The 20,505-nt window shown below is 35.2% G+C and overlaps 2 protein-coding genes across 2 annotated transcripts in view; one reads left to right on the top strand and one right to left on the bottom strand.

Moving 5' to 3' along the window:
• LOC128997748 (glucose dehydrogenase [FAD, quinone]-like) overlaps positions 1-8,404 on the bottom strand; it is a 48,306-nt gene extending 39,902 nt beyond the window's left edge. The window contains exon 1 of the mRNA XM_054423404.1: positions 8,292-8,404. The gene's annotated coding sequence lies outside the window, so the exon portion shown is untranslated. The remainder of the gene's footprint in view (positions 1-8,291) is intronic.
• The window catches only part of LOC128997751 (flotillin-2), a 309,529-nt gene that overhangs the window by 134,629 nt on the left and 154,395 nt on the right, over positions 1-20,505 (top strand). The gene's annotated exons all lie outside the window — the stretch shown is intronic.

Here is a 20,505-nt window from a genome sequence, read left to right as displayed (position 1 = left end):
GAAGCTAAAATTACATGTAATGATTTTGTAAATACTTAAAAGAATTATTTACGAAATTAAGTTCATCCAGGACATACTTTGGATGTTTGTGAATATTTTTCAGTTTATTTCAACTTGACAAACACTTTGCCACGACGTTCTTTTTATAGGACCATGTTTACGTGGTAACCAGCCCCTCTTGATTAATCACCCTCCACTTCTGGAATTGTTTATGATTTCATCGGTGTTTAAGTAAATTGAAGTATATAACCTAATCCATATTAAATTAAAAACCATATATTAATATTATAGTGGGTACACCAGAAACTTAATGAAGAGGTGACTGAGGCAGAAACTTTTGGATGAAGTGTATTGTCATTGTAAAGCCCATGTCAATTAACTGTCTTAATATTATAAGTAATCAAACCTAATTGTCCTTTAAGTACTGAACTATGAAATATTTTCTTTCAAAATATAACCTAATGAAAAACTTGTTTGTTACAGGTAATGCAGTGATCTAGTCCTAATCAGTAAGTTACTCTTATTCTGTATGTATAAAAATATTGAAACTACATGGTCCATGTTCGCAGTTATTATTGACGCGTAAGTTATATGGGCTGTAATGCCTGTTACTCGTATATCCGTGGAATATTAACTTAATATACTTGTTTTACTCTACAAAGTGTTTTGAAATTATCAATCTTTAATGATTTAGTAGAACACAACACACTAGAAAAACTCCACTTTCTATGATCGACGACGGTAGGGAAGTGCATGGCTCGTCTAGCAGAGCCCGCCTACCACCTGGTCCCTTCACCACACCACGCCGGCCACCCTCGATACAGTAGTATAGTACCTGGTGAAACTTGGAACTGACTCGAACTCCCTCCATCTCGTTAGTATACATTGTTTCTGACTTGATGCAAGTAAACCGAAGAATTACTGTTGTTGCTTTGTGTTGCTTTTTGCACACGCGCGTTGGTTAAAGATGGAAATGCTGTTGCAAGGGAAAAACTCTTAAAGATGTTGCCCGACATGTGACGGATTGCATATGTGGGAACCTTTTTATCAAAATATATTCCGAAATGCATACGTCTAATTCTGGTAATCAGGTGAACTTTTCAAACTAACATCCAACATAGAAATAGGCCTAAAATCATAATATAGCCCGTAGTTTTGATTCCCACTTTTGTGTGATCCCGCTAAATTGAAGACCCTCGAAGACGAAATAAAAATCAGTAAGCTTCTGAAATCCAGATAAGGAATATTCTCTATCCTCTTGACAATTTCAGGCTTGCTTAGAAATATGAGTACATTCTAAAACGCTTCAGCTCGCTCCGTCAGACCCATGGGTGTAGAGGGCTGAATGACCTATCTGGTTGCCTTAAACCGGTAGGATTTTAGCATCAGCATTTAAAACATGGGAGAGTAAGATAGGGGATTGTTGGATCAGTACTAGGTTCCAATGTTCCTCAGATGGATTGGGAAACGTATACCTTCCTATTAGCGTGTACTCCTGCACTCGTCATTGCACCCTTTGGCAGTGGCAGGACACGCGCACTTACCAGAGAAAGTGTAACATCCTCCAGTCATTGTCGAGCCGCGAGAAGCACTGGAGGACTCTGGTAGAGGAAGAAAGTTGTGAGTTGTGTCAAGGGCGTTAATACTGGGACCGGTTCCGCTAGTAAACAGGAAGCGAGCTGGACTTGCTCGTGTGTAATTTCTATTTATCACATAGGCACCGGTAGAGCCCCACAGGTTTCTCTGTGGCCATGCCTCAGTTATGTCACACAGTTAAATGCCACAGGAAATATTTATCCTGCTTGTCATCGCTGGAAAGTTGGCTGTGGGCTGATTGGAGACCTCGCTTCGAATTGGTTGACATTTATTTACTCGTTTCGTACTTAGTATCAGGTCTATTTAATGATTCTGTGATCAGAAGAAATTACGAGCTATGAATTTGTAAGTTTATAAATTCAATCATCCATGTAGCGGGAGGTTTGAATGGCAGGGTGTATTTTAAACCCCACTTTGATTCCGTAATGTTTAGCAACGCAATACAGGGTGATTAGTACTCAGTGTGACAACAATTTTTTGGTGTAAGTACAAAGTCAATGAAATGTGAAGATGCATATCAAATGTTCCAAGTCTAAAAATTAGCTTCCCAAAAAATTATTTTATGATTTTCAAAAATAACCACGCTTTTAAACTTAATACAGCGATTTCTCAATTACCCGTATATGGATTTGAGTAGATAATGTCATTTTCGTGTTCTACATTAAATTTTGAACAAGAATAATAGAAAATGACGGAGAATCAGTTGTAAAAACTACATTGTCAATAGATTCAAAGATAAAAATTAATATGTTTGATTAAAATTTAAAAAACAATGGTCTATTGCATTTTTCACACCCTGTATACAAGAAAGTGTCGGAATATGTTAAAAACTGCGGCATTTTATAAGCTTTCCAACCATATGCTACACCATTGAGCTTTATGTCTGCTTATGTACGCTTTAGTGGTTTGAAGACTACAAAGCATGGCTTCTTTAACATTTAAAACATAGAAAGTCGGTATGTATTAAGCACAGGTTGTATTTTTCTCTGCTTGAACAGTAAAAACAGTAAAAAACATCCATGTTTTCTGGTATTCAAAACACTAAAACAAATAAAAAAAAAACTAAACCTCAATAGGGTAGCTTATGGTTGGAAAGCGTATGAAATACCGCAGTTTTAACATATTCCGACACTTTCTTGTATACAGGGTGTGAAAAATGCAATAGACCTTTGTTTTTTTTTTTTTTTTATCTTTGAATCTATTTACATTGTAGTTTTTACAACTGATCCTCAGTCATTTTCCTATTATTCTTGTTCAAAATTTAATTTAGAACACGAAAATGGCATTATCTACTCAAATCCATATACAGGTAATTGAGAAATTGCTGTATTAAGTTTAAAACAATGGTTATTTTGGAAAAACATAAATTGGGAAACTAACTTTTAGACTTGAAACATTTGATATGCATCATCACACTTCATTTACTTTGTACTTACACCAAAAAATGTTTGTCACACTGAGTACCAATCACCCTGTATAGATTATTGTACTTACGAAGTTGAGTTCTTGTGCTACACTGACACTCTTGTAGACTACTCGCCTATCTTGGCGACTGGGTCTAGTCTAGTATGACCGTTAACGAGGCATATGCATGTTTATCCTATTTGACAACACAATCACTTATCCATTGTAATACAGTTATGCAAGCTATCTGAGCACGTGTGGTACGTGGAGGCCTAACCTACTTGTGCTGTAGAATGGCCCTCTAAGTGGAAGACAATACTGTAGTCGCTGTGACAACGGCACAAAGGGAAGATTGGCTGTGCTTTTACCTGTTATTGTGTTGTATGCGCACCGCGCTGCATGTATGTGGCCTAACTGTACACATCTGGCTATAGTCACATTCTCTTTGTTTTGATTGTGTAGCTTATAAAAATGTATTACAATTAAAATTAATTATATACTGTTCCCTAAATAGAAAGTGAATCTTCTCCAAGTAGGCCTAATCTGCTTGAATTGTTCTCTGCGTACAGTGGGATATCACTTTATATACACGCCCCTAACCACCGGAGGATTAAATTCTGACCCACGTTTTTAGAATAAAATAGAGATCCAATGCTCATGCCAAAATTGCCTCGGTCGGTGTAATTCTATAAATACTAATTGTTCGAAGCATGACAACAAAATTACTCTTGAAATCTCCTTTTACAGATTAATACATTACGAAACCAGTTAACTTTAAAACTTATGTTTGCTAGAATCACCTTTAGGTTGTATAGTGCTTGACGTGCGTGCCTTCTTCTGAACTAAATCGGATAATATATGACTGTCCCTTTGAATCGGTTGATTATCCTTTCTAACCTGGATTCTTCATAGCGTATATAGCTTTTAAAAGTTTCTGCACTTTTCTATGACAGATCCTCGTTATTTTTCATTTCTCTTATGCAATGCAAATTAATATCCGAACAAATCACTTCAAACTATTCCAAAGTTTTAATTACGCATGCATGTTAACCTTGACCATTAAATTAATTTTTTAAAACTTCGAAATGCTCATCCGACAACACTCTGAAGCTGAATTTGTTTTTTTCCTTTTTGATAACTAATCTATAATAGTCGTGGCATCTAAAGTATTTTGTAGAACAACTGCAATACTTATAATGAATCGGACAAACGATATAATCACCAATCAAATAAAAGATACATTAAACAGAAACCTTGTCGCGTTAACCTCCCAACGTTGCAAAAATTTTTTTAAGAAATTACATACTACTTTTGCCCGTATTCTCAAAGCATAGGTTTGTCCAAACTCTAGAGTCCAAATCTGACAGTGATCCAAACAATGGAAGACCGAACGAGAAGTGTAGGATCCTAATAGGTGAAAGGCCAGGCGGGGTTAAAGAGAAATTCGTTTTGTAAGAGGTCATCTGTTTGAAATGCCAAAACCAGTTGCATAAAAATATCCCTCAAGACTTTAAGTATGGCCTGTAGATTGTGTAATAACCTCCTATAAGCTCATGTTTAACCTCTTCACTTTTGGCAGAGGAGGTTGTTACGCTCAACTCTGACACGGAGGACCAAAGTTCAAATCCTGCTGCGAACTCATTTCTCGTTATCTGTCAACATCGCTATGGCAGTTTTTGATGCCTTTCTTCACGGAGGTATTCAAAGATGGACTGTCACGATTCGTGGTGCTCTCGAACGGTATCATTGAGGAATGGCGAGACATCGGTTCGCACTTAGATTGCATCATTGAAGCCTACAGGGTACTTCAGATAGACCTAGTCTTCCTGGTGCATTAACTCTTATCATTCTTAAGATAAAACTTCCGGCTAGAGTCTATTTGGTATACACTTCCTCCCTGTAACTAAATATCTAGGTGTGAACTTAGGGTGAAGAGATGCAGCTTTAAACTTCTCAAAAATAGCTTTCCTCGAACAGGATTATATTAATATACCCTTTAAAAATATATGGGCAGCTAAAATAGTATACTTTTTGAGACGATTCCCCAAGACAGTCAATAAGGGTTTTTAAGACCAACCGTTAAGGCTATGTTCCTTTAAATATTCGATAATTTTATCCTTAATGTTATTGTAAATAAAGATTACCACATTAGAATGCCGGCAAAGTAATATTTATGTACAGGGTGTCTGGTCATCGGTGTTACAAAATTATCTTGGTACAAGTACAAAGTAGATGAAGTGTGATGATGCATATAAGAGGTTAAAAAAAAATGCATCCCAAACAATTTTTTTTAGTTTAAAAAAAAATTACCATGTTTTAAGCATAATCAATTTCTCAATTACCTGTACAGTATATTGATTTGAGTAGATGATGTCATTTTCGAGTTCTACATTAAATTGTGAATAAGAATAATATAAAATGATGGAAGACCAACCAAAGATTAGGTCTATGATTAAATAAAAAATAAAAACATTGCTCTATTGCATTTTTCTACACCCTGTAAACAAAAATGTAGCAAAATATGTTGAAAACTGTACCATTTTATAAGCTTCCCAACCATATACTAAACTATTGAGCTTTATATCTGCTTATGTTCGCTTTGATGGTTTGAAGAATCTAAAACATGGTGTTTTTTTTTTACATTTGTAAACAATAGTCGGCATGTATTCAGCAAAACTTGTATTTTCACAACAGTAAAAACTGTGAAAAAAGTTCTCTGTTTTCTAGTATTCAAACGACTCAAAACATTATTATTATCAAAACAATAATAATCTAAACATCGGTGATGTGGCATATGGTTGGTAAGCTTATAACATGGCGCAGTTTCTTATATATTTTGCTACCTTCTTGTATACAGGGTGTAGACAAATTCAATAGAGCAATGAATTTTAAATTTTTATCATAGATTTTAATTTAAATCTTTGGAGCTATTAACAATGGAGTTTGTACTATTGATCCTCCATCATTTTATATTATTCTTATTCAAAATTTAATGTAAGACACCAAAATTGACATCATCTACTCAAATCCATTTACAGGTAATTAAGAAATTTCTGTATTTTGTTTAAAAAATGGTTATTTTTGAAAAACTAAAAATAATTTTTTGGGAAGCTAGTTTTTAGACTCGAAACCTCTTATGCATCACACTTCACTTACTTTGTACTTACACCAAAAAAGTTTTGTAACACTGATGACCCTGTATAACTTAAATATTGTGTACAGTTGGTAAATCGATGATCCATTGGCAATTTATTATCGCTGTTGCAAGGATTAAGTGTTTGTTTTAATGTTTTCTGTTGATTATCAACTCTCTTGAAAGCCTTTCGAAGGTTATGAAACTGGACACCTGGAAGGTGTATCCTAAGTGCGGCTATTTGAAACTATATCGTTATGGCCATGTACATTCATCGTGGAAATATATTCCACAATGAACAAATGTCAACAATATTTATGTGAGGAATTTTGGATGGTCAAATGACAAAACTTATCTCATTCCGATCTTATATTATACCCAACCCTTAGTGCAAATATGACGACATAAAGTTAATACAGAAACAAATACATCGAAGAAATACGAATTAAAAATTTGACCTATTGATATTAGTGGATACAATAGGCCAATTCAAAGGTAACCATAATGCTGTAAAAGACCATTGGCCACTTAGGCCATTTAAGTACCCGGCTTTTACATGAGTTTATTAACAGTTACAGACTAGCTCAATTCAATATAAATATTCTATTACGGCTAGTTTATTTTTAATCTGACTCGTCCACCCAAATAAATTTAAATTAAGTGAAATATATAATATTTCAATGCGAAATTATGCGTTTCGAACAAAAGCTCCACTACATTGAAAAATATAAATCAAAAATATTGGTTTGTCATTCATAGATTGTAATAATACCGTAACCGTTTACTTTAGGCAAAAGATGTATTAGAATAATTAGAACTATGACAAAATAATGTGAAGTACCTATATCAAATAACATCGGATTAACAGTTGCCTGGCAACCGCAAATTGTGTCAACCCCTGCTACTGCCCTTAATTTACCTACACGATTATGGACCGTTTGGAGGGAACTGAGTAGGAAATTTTCAACTTATTATTGCCAAATGCAATTAATTTTTACACCACCGCATTCAAAAACGAATATGGATCCAGGGGATGGTAATTTGTTGGCCTACTGGTCAATTGTTTTATATCCAGAAGCCATTTACGTGTGGAAATTTAATTGAGAATTATATAAATTGTGGAACTCTACAGGGTGTCTTTATTGTAATTTGCCAAAGACAATTAAAACATAACGACTAAAACCAACGGAAATACTAAACCTAATAAACGATTAAAACTGTTTTTTTTTCTTTTACACATTGATTTTCAGTGATCTTGAATTGCGATAAGAGTAACAATATACTTTAACAAATCCAATTATGTTGTTTATTAACTTCAATGTCACGTCAAATTTGATACCTGGATTATTATATTTGATTTGATTTGTAAGATACTTTTGCACATTTCGTAACGGATTGTTATCCTCAATGCTATTGCGATTGATATGGTAAAACTAAGCGCTTGATTAAATCATGTTCCGCGATTATTGAGATCAAGCTTATCGGAATGGAATTTGATTTTAAACCCTTATACAATTATATTTTATTTAATCGAACTATCGTCTCACAACGTTTAAATGTTCTATTAAATTTGTAAATTATAGTTTTACTTGCAAAGATCCCTTCTAAGTATTTTCTCGTCATCCATTACTTTTGTTTCAATTATTTGTTGTCTTGGTATGTCATTATAATATTTAATAAATATATAATTGATATGTTTGATTTCTATGTAAAATGTTATATGTACTTTATTGGGAGAATATGTACAGGTAGGGCTTTAAATTACGATTATACTATCATTATTTTTGTCTTAATTCTTAAACCAACAATATTTTTTTGTTCATTAATAAATACATTTTAATTTATTCATAAACTAACCTACGTCATTTATTAATGTTTATGTTTTTCATAGAACTTATTATTGTAATATAACCCCAACATAAAAACCTAGTAAGATCCATCTAATTTCCAGTCATTCAATATTTTTAAATCTCAATTTACAATTATTGAAATCTTTAAAAACGTAGTTTTTCGGATGAGTATTTGGCGAATTGGGGAAATAGTTCCTTAATGTTTTGTGACTCGTTTACCCTTAACCCAAATGTCAAAGATTCGAATTAAAACATAAATGTTTAATCTGTATTGTGCATGTACAATAAACATAGATGAAAGTATTTACCCGGCTGAGACACAGCGGCGCATGCGTAGTAACTCACTGTACACTCGTCCTGCGCACACCTACAGCCACACTACAGACTACAGAGCTACACTCTCACTGCTGCCACTGACGACTGACGACTGGCGACTAGCGACTATAGCCGGGTTACCTCACCTTCACCTTAGCACCACAGTCCTTCTTGTTACATCACAACACCATACCACTGGACCACGAGTGTACAACTAGATTGCGGTAGACCGAATATTGAGGACAAACACTCTCACAAAGTGATTTACCTCAAACCGTGGTTGCACTGGCTACTTTATAGCATGATTTTATATTACGTGTGTACTTAGTTATTTGACAATATTACGGCTTTCCTACGAAGCGATAAATATGATCCGATTGCCACCGCTACCATATTGGATTACCGATAATACTTTACAGGTTTGAAAATAATTTCCCCTTTACTGCAATGAAAACTGCTGTTTTCAGTACTTTAAGTTCCGGGCCAAAAGTAGTTCCTTTTCTCCATTAGACAAGAATTACCTAGAGTCTAGGATGTTATCTGGAAATTATTCAGATTTTAATTGTTCCACTGATGTTGCGCTGAAGTCCAGATTGATACAATTTTACTGCATCAAAATGTAAATACCTCTGTATGTACTATCAAGTTACATTATAAAAGGGGAATAAAAAGTCAAGACCCCCATTTAATATTTTTCTAATTAAATATACAGAGATATCCTTTTGGTGGTCGTGGGAACTTAGCACAAAGATTCATTTTGTGATTTTGAAAATTTTGAGTGGCCCCCAAAAATGGTGGATTTTTGGGGTAGATGTAAACCCTCTTCAAGTGACAAATCATTTTGAAGTGTTAAAAAAAAATAAGAATGGTGAAAACCACAACACGCTATCTTTCCTCTATCCAAAATGGCAGCCCGTCAAATCTATTGAAGTCTATACTTTAAAAATATAAGAAATAATCAATGTAATGGTAATAATGGCTACTATTTTGGATAGAGGAAAGAGCCTGCTCTGGTTTTCACCATTCCTTAAGTTTTTGTAAACCCTTCAAAATTAGATGTCACTTGAAGGGGGTGTTCATTTAAATATTTTGAGTTGCCCCCAAAACCTCCTATTTTTGGGGGATACTCAAAATTTCAAAATCAGAAAAAGAAACTTCCTGCTAAGTTTGCACGACCACCAAAAGGACATCTCTGTATATTTAAGTAGAAAAATACTACATGATAGTCTTGCCTTTTTATTCACCCTGTATGTTCCACTACAATAACATTGCAATCTACCTTTGACCTGCAATACCTCTTTTGATAAAAACACAAGTTTTGTCTATTTTATTAGAAAATCCTACCGACGAAATCCCTTATTGTTGTCCAAGAAATTCTTACTTATCGTCATAAAATATTGGCATTTTCTGTCACTCTTGTTAATCTAACTTGTATCCGTGATGACGATGTTGGTATGTTGCGGTACGCCAGAGACTGAGCTTGTGGTCGTCCGTGGTTTGGTAAATACAGAGATTAATTGACAAGCCATTCACCTTCGCTTACTTTCATTTCCATTCATACCTCAGGTTCTATTTGTTCAGTGTAGCTCTTGCAATGTTTGTCTTTGCCATGGTCAAAAAATCAAACATGGTTTACTACTTAAATTACTTGGATGTCATCGTAACAATATCAACACAGCAAGCAATAAATGCAATAAGGTGAAATAAATGCGAATATGATTTAAATATATTTATTTTTTACTCCACGACAATGCCATTTACAATAAAAACCATATAAAGTTAATACAATCAATAAATAGTCACATTAAGGATTTTCTGTTGTTTGTGTTCATCCTCAATCATTTACATCAATGAATTAATCAAGGTGACACAGTACTCCCTATCCCGTCCATGTTAAAATTGCAGTTTTTAGGTACACATAACTTTTACAAATATTAACCTATCAACTTGAAATTTTTGTACTAAGTTTAACACATTATTAACAACAATAATATGAAGCAAAAAAAGTTTTTGAACAAAATTAAATTGTTTGGTATGGGTTTAAAAGTTTTATAAAATATTTTGTAATTTTTTAACATAAAATATTTTTTATTTCAAAGGTTTTTGGTTGTCATGGAAACTGGTTCGTAGGCCTATTATTGTTCCTTATCATATGAGGAACACACACACCAATTTTTATTGAAATTGGATTATAATTGAGGAAGAAAAGTGTACCTGACTAAAAACCACTTGACTTTCTGAAAACGACAAAAGTACTCCCTGTCACGGGTAGTAGTAGGACCCTTGGGCATGCTAAAGTAAGAGTGTATAAAAGTCACTGTATAGCTTAAAATAATTTTTTCTTCCATAATATTTGGTATGTACGTGTTCAGGAAAGTGTGTTCTACAAAACTAAATAATAAAAAAAAATAATATTTGACGGCGTACCCTCTGCATCTTGATTAGTAGTAGGACCTTGGACATGCTAAATTAGGCTGCAATAGTTTATAAAAGTAGTTGAAAATTAAAAAAATGTTCTTCCTTAATTTTTATTATCTACGTGTTCAGAAAAGTCTGTTCTACAAAACTAAATAATAAAAAAAAAAATTTTTAAATTTTATATTTGAGTACTGTGTTACCTTAATAATCTCATACTTAACAATAATATAATATAAATCATTACATATCTTTTATCGATATGGTTAATATTTTTTTTCATTTGAATTATACAGGAGTAAACATTTCCACAATTTTCACTCTACTTTTATAAAAAAATTATTAAAAAAATAAATGTCTATAGTAGCAGTTAATCGCACGGGATGTTACTGTATTTTCAACCCTCATTCATTTTCCAATCTCGACTTGTCTTAGTTCGTTAACTGAAAGTAGTCTTGAAAACGATATTTCTTTTGCGATTCTCTAGTGATGAATTATACCATCATATAACTTAGTTTAACTATAACGGAAGGGTTGACCCTCAGCGTTACAATGAGCAACTACAATATGTTATAGTAACCCTTTATATTAGAGAAATGCTAAACTTAGCCTGAAGACGCAAGTATTCTGTACAGTAGGTTTTACTGATAGTCTCTCTAATGGAACAGTGTGTATTTATAAAAACATTCGCAGTAAGCCAGTTAAAACATTGAATGAAATAGTCAGACCCCCTAAAAGCTAGTGGCTGTGAGTGTAAACATTTCGAGAGCAAATACTTGAGAGAGGCGAATTTGAGTCATGGAGACAGCTAGTTTTAGATAGCTGAATCTAACCGACAGGGACAGAGACTTGAGTGGTAGATTGTTCAACATCTTTGGTGCATCTTCTCCTACAGTTGTGGTTTGTAATTGAAGCGCAATCGTTGAAGAATGCGTCGTACTGTATCAAACCTGTTGGATGTTGAAGTTGCAGGGGCTTAACATCTATAAGGTTGCTGAGTATTCCTTATCTCATTTGGTTTTGGTATTGCTGATGGTCTATGTTTGATGAGTCAGATAACCATTTAGAATCGTGTATGAAGTTGCTGTTGTTTCAGTGTCTAGTAATTCGTTGAGTATTCTTTATTTAATTAGTTTTTATCTCGGAAGATTTACTTTGTTTTATTATTTTTAGAGTTGTAGGTAGTTATTAGGTTTGTCCTTGGTTGGGTAATTATTTTTTTTATAATCTCGAAGATTAAGAATTGGATTATGTTATAGTTTGTCGATGAGGTCGAGAACTAAAGTTTGGTGTACCCTTGTTTATAATTCCGTCTATACACTTACAATTAAAAGAAATTCTTCAAACCCTGTCGTTTCTTTAAATTGTACCTAACTTTACGTTTGTAAAGTGGTGCATAAGTACGGTGTTCTGTAATTATCTACCCGTGAAGTCTTTTAATGACTTACATCTATAGAGTACATCTTAAATGAAGAAGCCGGTTCCTAGCATCAAAATTATGATATAAAGTTTGTTGTTATGATAACTGGAATATTCCATACTAGAGAAATGCCAATCGTTGTGGCCTGAGATGATGAGTTGTAGTTGTGGTGAGGTGTCACGACCCGAGCAGTCGTGGCAGACCACTGGAGATAATATCTTAACTAATGAATCCTCCAGTTCCATCAATCTGTCTTCAGCGAGTCCTCAGCACTGCACCCAACTAGAAGATGCTGATGTAGCGGAGATGATAAGGGTAAATACCCGTTAGTATCTTGTTCAAATGATTTGGCAGCGAAGACTTTCTTGTAAAGAAACAGCGATCATGATTTGTTGGATCGTTTGGCGTTTGAATTTCGTGTTCTTGGTTGGCCAAACAAAAAATATTCGCAAAGAATATTGTTATTCCAATCAAATAGTAATGGTTGCCGAAAAGTTTTATGATTATTTTTGAGTCGAACTGTTAGTTTCTCTGGAGCAGGTGGATTGATTGAATTAAAATTTTATGTTTATCAGAAGGTCAGCATATGGATCGCCACCTCGTATTTCGGTTACCGTTATACTTGTAGCAATCGTGATCAGAACACATACTTCCATGAAAGAATTCTAAGAGGTTCTCTTAAACAAGTGTTAAACAACGTTAGGTATTTCCTCGATAGATTTTCACTTCTTTTCTCCAAAGTTATGTTTGGACACCTTTTTCAGATCGGCATCTTTGATAAGCCATTCTTGCCTTATATCATTAACATTTTGATAAGTCTCCTCCGTTGAAATGCAATACTTTGAAGGTTTATTGTTTTATGGCAGGTGAAGATTCACACCGTATTGATTGGCGTGACTAAGTGTGGTGTAACATTAATGGAACCTTATCTTATGTTGTGCTCTATACATCACGAAAATAAAGGTTTGTACTCGTCCAGCTCCTAAGATCACAACTTGATAGTGTTCAGACTAGGAGTGTGAATCGTTCTGAATATCTCAGTAGAAGAAAGCACTCAGACATATGATGAGGAAGTGCCGATCCTCATAGTCACGCCAAATAGGTAAGTTCGGATGAGTTAAGACAGCCGGATCACGAAGCAGTTGTACCGCAGGGCAAAAATGACAGATGGAAAGCACGGGCGACGGTGCATGGTTGCTGGCTTGCGGCTGCCCAATGTATACTTGATAAACGCTCTCTATTGTACGTGTGCCTTTCATTGACTGCCAGTCATTGCTTCCTGCTTCCGTGCACAACTTGAATGGTGTTTGGTGGCTCTTCATCACCCGTGTCACGCCGTTCGAGTTGGTACTCGTCAGATTTATGTTTTCTAAACGACAGTACACAAACACTAATCTTATATTTTGCTTGAAACAGTTTGTGTTTTGTATTTGTTTCTTCCTCAGTTGATCATTGTAAAGATGATTTTATTCTGGAAATTCTTCTTCGTCCAAAGATTGTTAGGAAAACTGTGGAAGGTCTGATGAGCTGCACTCCTTCATTCTGCGGTGCCTCTTTTGTAGTTTGAGTTTAGAAACACCATTTGTGACCCACATAGTAGGGAACCCTACAGACAAAATTGCTTGTAGTTGTCCAATAAACCCTTTCCCAGGGGACGGAATGGTATTGACGAATCTTTAGGAATGAATCGTCATTACAGTACATTTGCTTTGACATGTGAATGTTTGAGCTCATAATAACATGTTTACCATATACTGTATCTCTCGTATGTTGATGAACCATGAAGACATTGTGAAATGTGTATTTGGAGTGAGGATTTGGACAATACTAGAATTTCACCTAACGGAAGATGCATTTTATCCGAGCTGTTATTTAAAGAAGCTCAATGTTTAGTTCCAGATGATCACGCCCTTAAGGTTATAACTCAACTAAAAGAAATGTCTTGATGAATCAAAGTTTTATTTAAGGCAAATATTTAATGGTTCATTCTTAAGTATCTTAATTTCTGAGCACCTTTCTATTACTTATAGGCTTTAACCATCGAACAGTTAATTTAAAGTTCATCGACGTAGTATTCTGTAACATAGTATTCTTAGCTCTGCCTCTATGTTTTCTTAACGGAGCCTGGCTTAGTTTATTGATAATAACTTTATCAGGATGTTTGGTCTTTCACTCATTCCCTCCTCATAAAGTATCCGATCATTTAGTTTTTCGACCGGACAATCGAAGTGAATGTCCCAGAGTTCCGCTCTGCTGGTGATATTAGTGACCATCAAAACTGCCGTCACTTCCGATTTGAAGTATCAGGGAAAGTATTGAAGCCTGTTTATGATAAACGGAGATTCGTGTTAAACAACCACACCATTTGATATGTTAAGAAAAATAGTATCCATCAATTAAAAACTAACATTGAGTGATTAGTTAGAAATAATTAGTATAAATGGTCCGTAGACGCGTCAGATGTTTTAGAACAAGTATGACCTTGGCAAATAGTTCTAAAACAATACAAATCACGGAGTTGCATCTTTTATCGTAGTTATTTTAGGTATAAATGATCAAATATTTCGTAAATCTTTCTCATTGTCAAGTTAGATTGTAGCGTACATCATGTAATATACGTCCGTCGCCCACTCCAGTTCTCGACATAGCATCCCATTCCCAACAGCTGTATGTTGTTGTTGCCCAGCGGGTTATTATTGTCAACACATCAGCTGTTCCACGGTGGATCACTTTATCACAGAGGTACTTTCCTCCTCGGGAAAGTCACTGACGATTTCCACTCGACCATTTTAATACTACCAGTACGAATCGGACGCTCGTGGGAAGTCGCAGTCATGTGTTTGCTATCTAGCATCTCCTGGGACGACGCGGAAGTACCTTCGGAACACTTTCACCGTAAGGAATATGTTAGGGTTCTGGGAACAGTTTAATTCCTTCACGTCGAAGGTGATCCAACGCCACCTTGTTGTAAGGCTAGATTAATTACTGACAATTAAATGATTGACGAATCCACGAAATCAGCGAGTTTTGTGAATCGGAGCTATTCCTCTTTTTAATTTATTTTAATGAAATGTTTTGTCGCGGAAGGAAATTTTTATCGCGTAATTTTTCCTTTAATGCATGAGGTCATTAATTAATACGAGTAAAATCACTTTAAAGCCAAAATTTACTCGAGTAATTAAAAATTGAGTAACTGCAGTCAACAAAGTTAACTCAACTTATATTCCCTACTCGTTTTACGACTTCTAATTATTCTACAACTCCTTTGTACCCGCATACGGGTTATTCAAAGCTGATGACTTCTTTACAAAAATATAAGAACGTTAAAAGCCAATGAGGCCATCCTCCCTGTGTGAGACTTACAATAGTAGAAAAGAAGGCAGAAAATTTAACCTTCGAAATTTAATAAATTTTTTTTATAATATACTGTAGCTTGTCATGTTAGCAACAGTATTAAACATAAGCTTAAACATGAATTTAAGTTACCTTGTTTTATATACTATTTAAAATTGAGATAACCAGTTAGGAAATTTCGAAGACGACCTTTAAAATGTTTTCTCTTTTTATTGCAGACATCACGAGGACCCCATAGCGTCGGTGAAAGGTGCGAAGGCAACATTTTTCCAAAAAAACCGCTCAGTATGCGAATATTCAGTTGTAAAATGTTCACTGGGAGGTTTCATCTGGCATTTCTCTCGCCAAATCTCCCACGGTTTCTGCGATGAGGGTTTTGACTCAGGAAATCAAGTAATACGCATGCGCACACGCTGTCAGAGGCACGTAGCCCAGGCAAGCGACGTTAGTGCGTGTTGTACAACCTGTACCTCCAACTTCATGTGCTAATCAAGTCTTTATTGAAGGTAGTAACCTATAAACAAAACTTGGATCTAAATATACTGTTGCTAAACTATTGTGAGATGCTTTTAAATTAAAAAGGAAGACCAACTACAATGGGTGTAGGCACTTGACCCAGGCTGTAATCCTCTTAATCACGGTCGGTTGACCTGTCAGTTCTAGGTTCGTGTCGAACGCTTCCGCATCATACAGTGCATATCCGAACTGTTCGCGGCAAATTGTTAGCTCTATCACCGTCGCTGTCAAAACGTTTCCGTTGTAGGTTAAATTTTAATTAAATTAAATTTAACTATCATAACCTAACCGAACTAACCAAACTTGCTGATAATGAAAAATCGAATGAAGGTTTACAAATAAAAAAATAGTTCTGTTCATAAAATAAAATTACAAATGCCTAAAATCCCATTTTTAATTTTTTTTATTATAAAATTAAACTATCATAACCTAACCAAACCAACCAAACTTGCTGATAATGAAAAAATCGAATAAAGGTTTCCTGATCGAAAATATTTCTGATCATAAAATTATAAATTCTAACAAAAGATGTACAGTTAAGAAGTAATCGCATTCTAAGCGAAATCTTTGACAAAAAGTTAACGCCTCCGGTGGGATTCAGAATTCTCGATTCCTCATCCCTCCTCCGGTGACCACTACCCTCAGGCCATAAATCAGGGGATTAACCCAGACAAAGGTCTGGTCTGCTGTCCGTCTCCCCAACTACAATATACGGTACATTAGGCATGCAAACTGCAAATGTTTCGTAAAGGTTTTATTGTAAAACAAATTGCTTGTGGATTGTTTTTTTTTTAAAGACAAATCTGAAGCATTTAATTTGATGAAGCTTGCAATGTGAGCAAATAAAAAAGCAGCACAGAAAGGTTTCAAAATTCCCTTTAAAACATAATTCTGTTCCATTTGATAATCTATCTTTTTAAGATTGTGAATTAACCCATTTGGAGATGAGGGTTTAAACTAAATAACCATGATAGGTTTAGGTGTCGCTCGGAAGAGAAGAGTATTTTAATTTTAAAGAGGTCAATTTGATTAGAAAGTTACACCGGAGAATGTGTCTTGTGCTAACAAAGGTTCGAAGGACTCTCTACCTACAAATAAACTTACAAGTCTTTGCTTGTTTGGTTCATTAGCACTATGGAACTGTTAAGGAATGTTTGGAATGGGTTTGTGCAGACAACACCGCTATCTCTGCAAAATGAATCCATCTCTTTAGACAAAGGTTCTTTTCGTAGATAAAATATTTAATCTTTGCCACCACTAGTAATAAATGCAGAGGCATTCGTGTAATATTTGGACCCCCGGAATTGTGACAAACGGTCTAGGTAGCCTACCAGGACTGCGCCACCATCTAAATCAACTTCCCCTAAACGTACCGCAACTGCGCCACGTCGGCTTTTCTTTTGTAATTATAATTCTGAGAAACCATCCTTGCTAGTTTAATTTTAATGAAACAAGATTAATAAATCACCAATGTTATCTTTCTCATCAATTATTGTGGCCCGAGTAAGCTCATTATACCAACCTTTTTGAAAATAAAGGGCTGAACAGTATTATTAATGTTAAGGTGATTTGTGAACGTTAAAAAATCAGCACGTGCCCTTCCTTTTACAGTAAGTCTTTTTTCTATTAGATTTTTAGGGTTCTCATAAACATACCTCTTCGCAATATCTTCTTTTTCAAGGATATCCTTGAACCCTTTTCTCTCTTATAGATTGCATAAACACACCCACTTTTCGCTATAAGCTAGATCTTCCTTTTTAAGTATTCCTCTTCCTCTCCAAGGGGTTTCTTCTACATATCCTGACGTCTTTTCCTCTCTTGGAGTTTATTAAACATACCATTATCGTTATATTTATTAAATAATTTATTCGCGTCTTTTCCTCTCTGAGTTTTTGTGGAGATCCGATACCATTGAAACTTCCGTCTGTAAAGGCGAACTGCAATGAGCTTTCAAATAATGCTGTTTTCCTTAGACTTTTCGTATCAATTATTAAATGTTCTTTTGCTCTTTGCGCAAATGCCTAACTTCCTCCAACTTACTTCTATCGATAGTCCAATGACGACTTCCTGTATTCACAGGCAAAACCCTGTTATTTTAAATTTCACTCATCTGAATGTAAGAACATTTTTCTCACCTCGCCAGTTCAGCAGTGGCAAAGGTTCCTCTGTAATTGAATTATCTCTACCTACTCGTGAGCTTAACGAGGTGCGCACGCGCATGCCACTGTAAAGGTCTACCCAATCCCATGCTTTCTCGTCACCCAATTTCCTCCTTCGTCGCCGAGATCACACATCATTATCTTACAACAAGCTTTAGATGCTAGATGGAGTCACGAGGTAGAGTATTTGGACGAATTGTCTTTTAAACATTTCCAATCTCAACTATAATTAGTTGAGTTAGCTTGTCTAGGCTCTGTTATTTAGATGAGTACCTAGAGATATGCCTATACCTTTGTCCAATGCAACCAAAAATAGCTTGAAACATTTATTGTATTTCTGACCTCAATCAGTGTATTAAATCAATTTGTGATGGGATACATGTGTATAGTTGAGTTGTACCGATGAAAGAATGTTATCCACCCAATTAAGTTGTATATGAGATTAAAATAACACCCTTACCATAGGAAACCTACAAACCAACCGAATTTCTATTTGCCTGATCGGATTTTTACTATATTTCCTTAAATTTGCTGCTACAGGAAAGGTAGTAAAGTGCGTTTCTAGTAAAAACGAAAAAGCTTAGTATGAAATAAAAAATAAATTTGCCAAATTTGATCAAAATATATCAAAAAACAAGAAAATTAGAATAGCATGGGAATGGGAATGGGGTGGGGGGTGAATTTCTAAATACCCCAAAAAAGTACTTCACATTATCCTAGTAACGTGTATCGAAGCTCGTTTAAATATATGCAGCCGTTAAAAAATTAAACATGGGGGACTATTATGGGACACCCGGTATTTATAACTAGTAGTAACATTTGTTACTATAACTAAAGCAATGTAACACTAAAGTAATTTGTACTTAAATGTCAGTTGAACTAATGTTTAGACCATTCATTCCCTACATTTATCGGGAAAATAATCTGACCTGTTGGTGAAACCATGATGAGTCCATTTACCGAGTTTCTTCTGTTGAGCAATCCAAGAATAGAGATCTTCGGACATAATGATATATTCGTTGAGCTTCCGGGGTCAGAAATGCAAATTGTCCACAGAAAGCGATCTGTTTGCGACGCAGAACTCATCACTTTGGGCACCATTACCATTACCCCTTTCTTTTCCGCGGGGACTTTATTGGTAATGTCAGCCAGAGTAGGCCCATGTAGACTTCTCACCAGCATAACATGGCTTCTCAGAAGACATTGGCCAAAATTACACTATCTCTGAGACTTACAAGAAACGCTTTATTGAAACATAATCCAATGAAGTTTTAGTTTGTTAAACACAATAATCCCTTTGGACGGCAAATTAACTGTATTTGTTTTTATTAAAAATCTTAAAAGTGTTTCAAATGTGTCGGGTGTTAGTGTTTAGTGTTTTTAAAATTATGAAAGTTGATTGGTTGATTGATTAAAAGTCTTAACTTGACTCAGCATGATAAAAATATTTTTTGTCTCAGAGTTTAGCAAATATTCCTAAGATTTCAAAAGGAGGTCTTTTCAAGAAAAGGGCCACTACTCGTTTACAGTGTTGCGGTTAGGAGTCAAGTTTAGTTTATGATAGTCACTAACAGTATTCAATTTCAAATATTTACCTCTTTTCTAAAAACATGAAAATCAATGACGAGTATAAATTAAAGTGTAAATGTTTGCCGTAAACCTCCTAACCACTGCAGTGCACTGTATAAGAGTGGCGGCCCTCTTCTTAAAAATATCCTCAAATCTCTTCTTATAAATACCCTCAAAATTTCAAATACGAGTATTATTTCAACATTCCAACCAACAAATGCACATTCACTTTACTACCTGTCAAATTCCCATCTCTCAATGCTAGATTGGGATTCAAGAGAGGAATTCTTTCTTTCCATCAAAAAGTCCTTTGAATTCCCAAGATTATGACTTTGACGAAGATGATAATGTTTCGCCGATTGAACGTTTTTCTTAATTAATGGACCTTTATTCAAACTGTTCTTACCCTACATGTTCGGGTCAATAAGTAACGTTGCTACGGACCGAGAAGTGTACTTTTACACCGTGTTTGTCAGTGATGAACCTCTAATTTGCCTGTTCACACAATGTTGATGTTATACAACACACGCCGAGGCCGACAGTGTGAGACCATTGTGAGACGTGTTGACTGTGATGAGTCCACACAATGACTGGTCGTGTGAGACTCGTACTCACGCACAAGCCTTGTTGTGAGTCTGTGAAAGCCCTCGACATCGTGTAGACTGTTGGCGCTCACCGCTCCAGACGCTAACTAAGAAAGTCGAACTATGACCTTGTAGTTTCACTGTTACCGCGCTTCGTGCTAATTGTAGAGCGGTGGACTGTGATGATCTG

This window comes from Macrosteles quadrilineatus, unplaced genomic scaffold (genome assembly GCF_028750875.1).
Source record: "Macrosteles quadrilineatus isolate MER2022 unplaced genomic scaffold, UCM_ALF_1.0 Scaffold_7__1_contigs__length_78375512, whole genome shotgun sequence".
NCBI classification, from domain to species: Eukaryota; Metazoa; Arthropoda; class Insecta; order Hemiptera; family Cicadellidae; genus Macrosteles; species Macrosteles quadrilineatus.
This window is presented reverse-complemented; position numbering and strand designations above follow the sequence as displayed.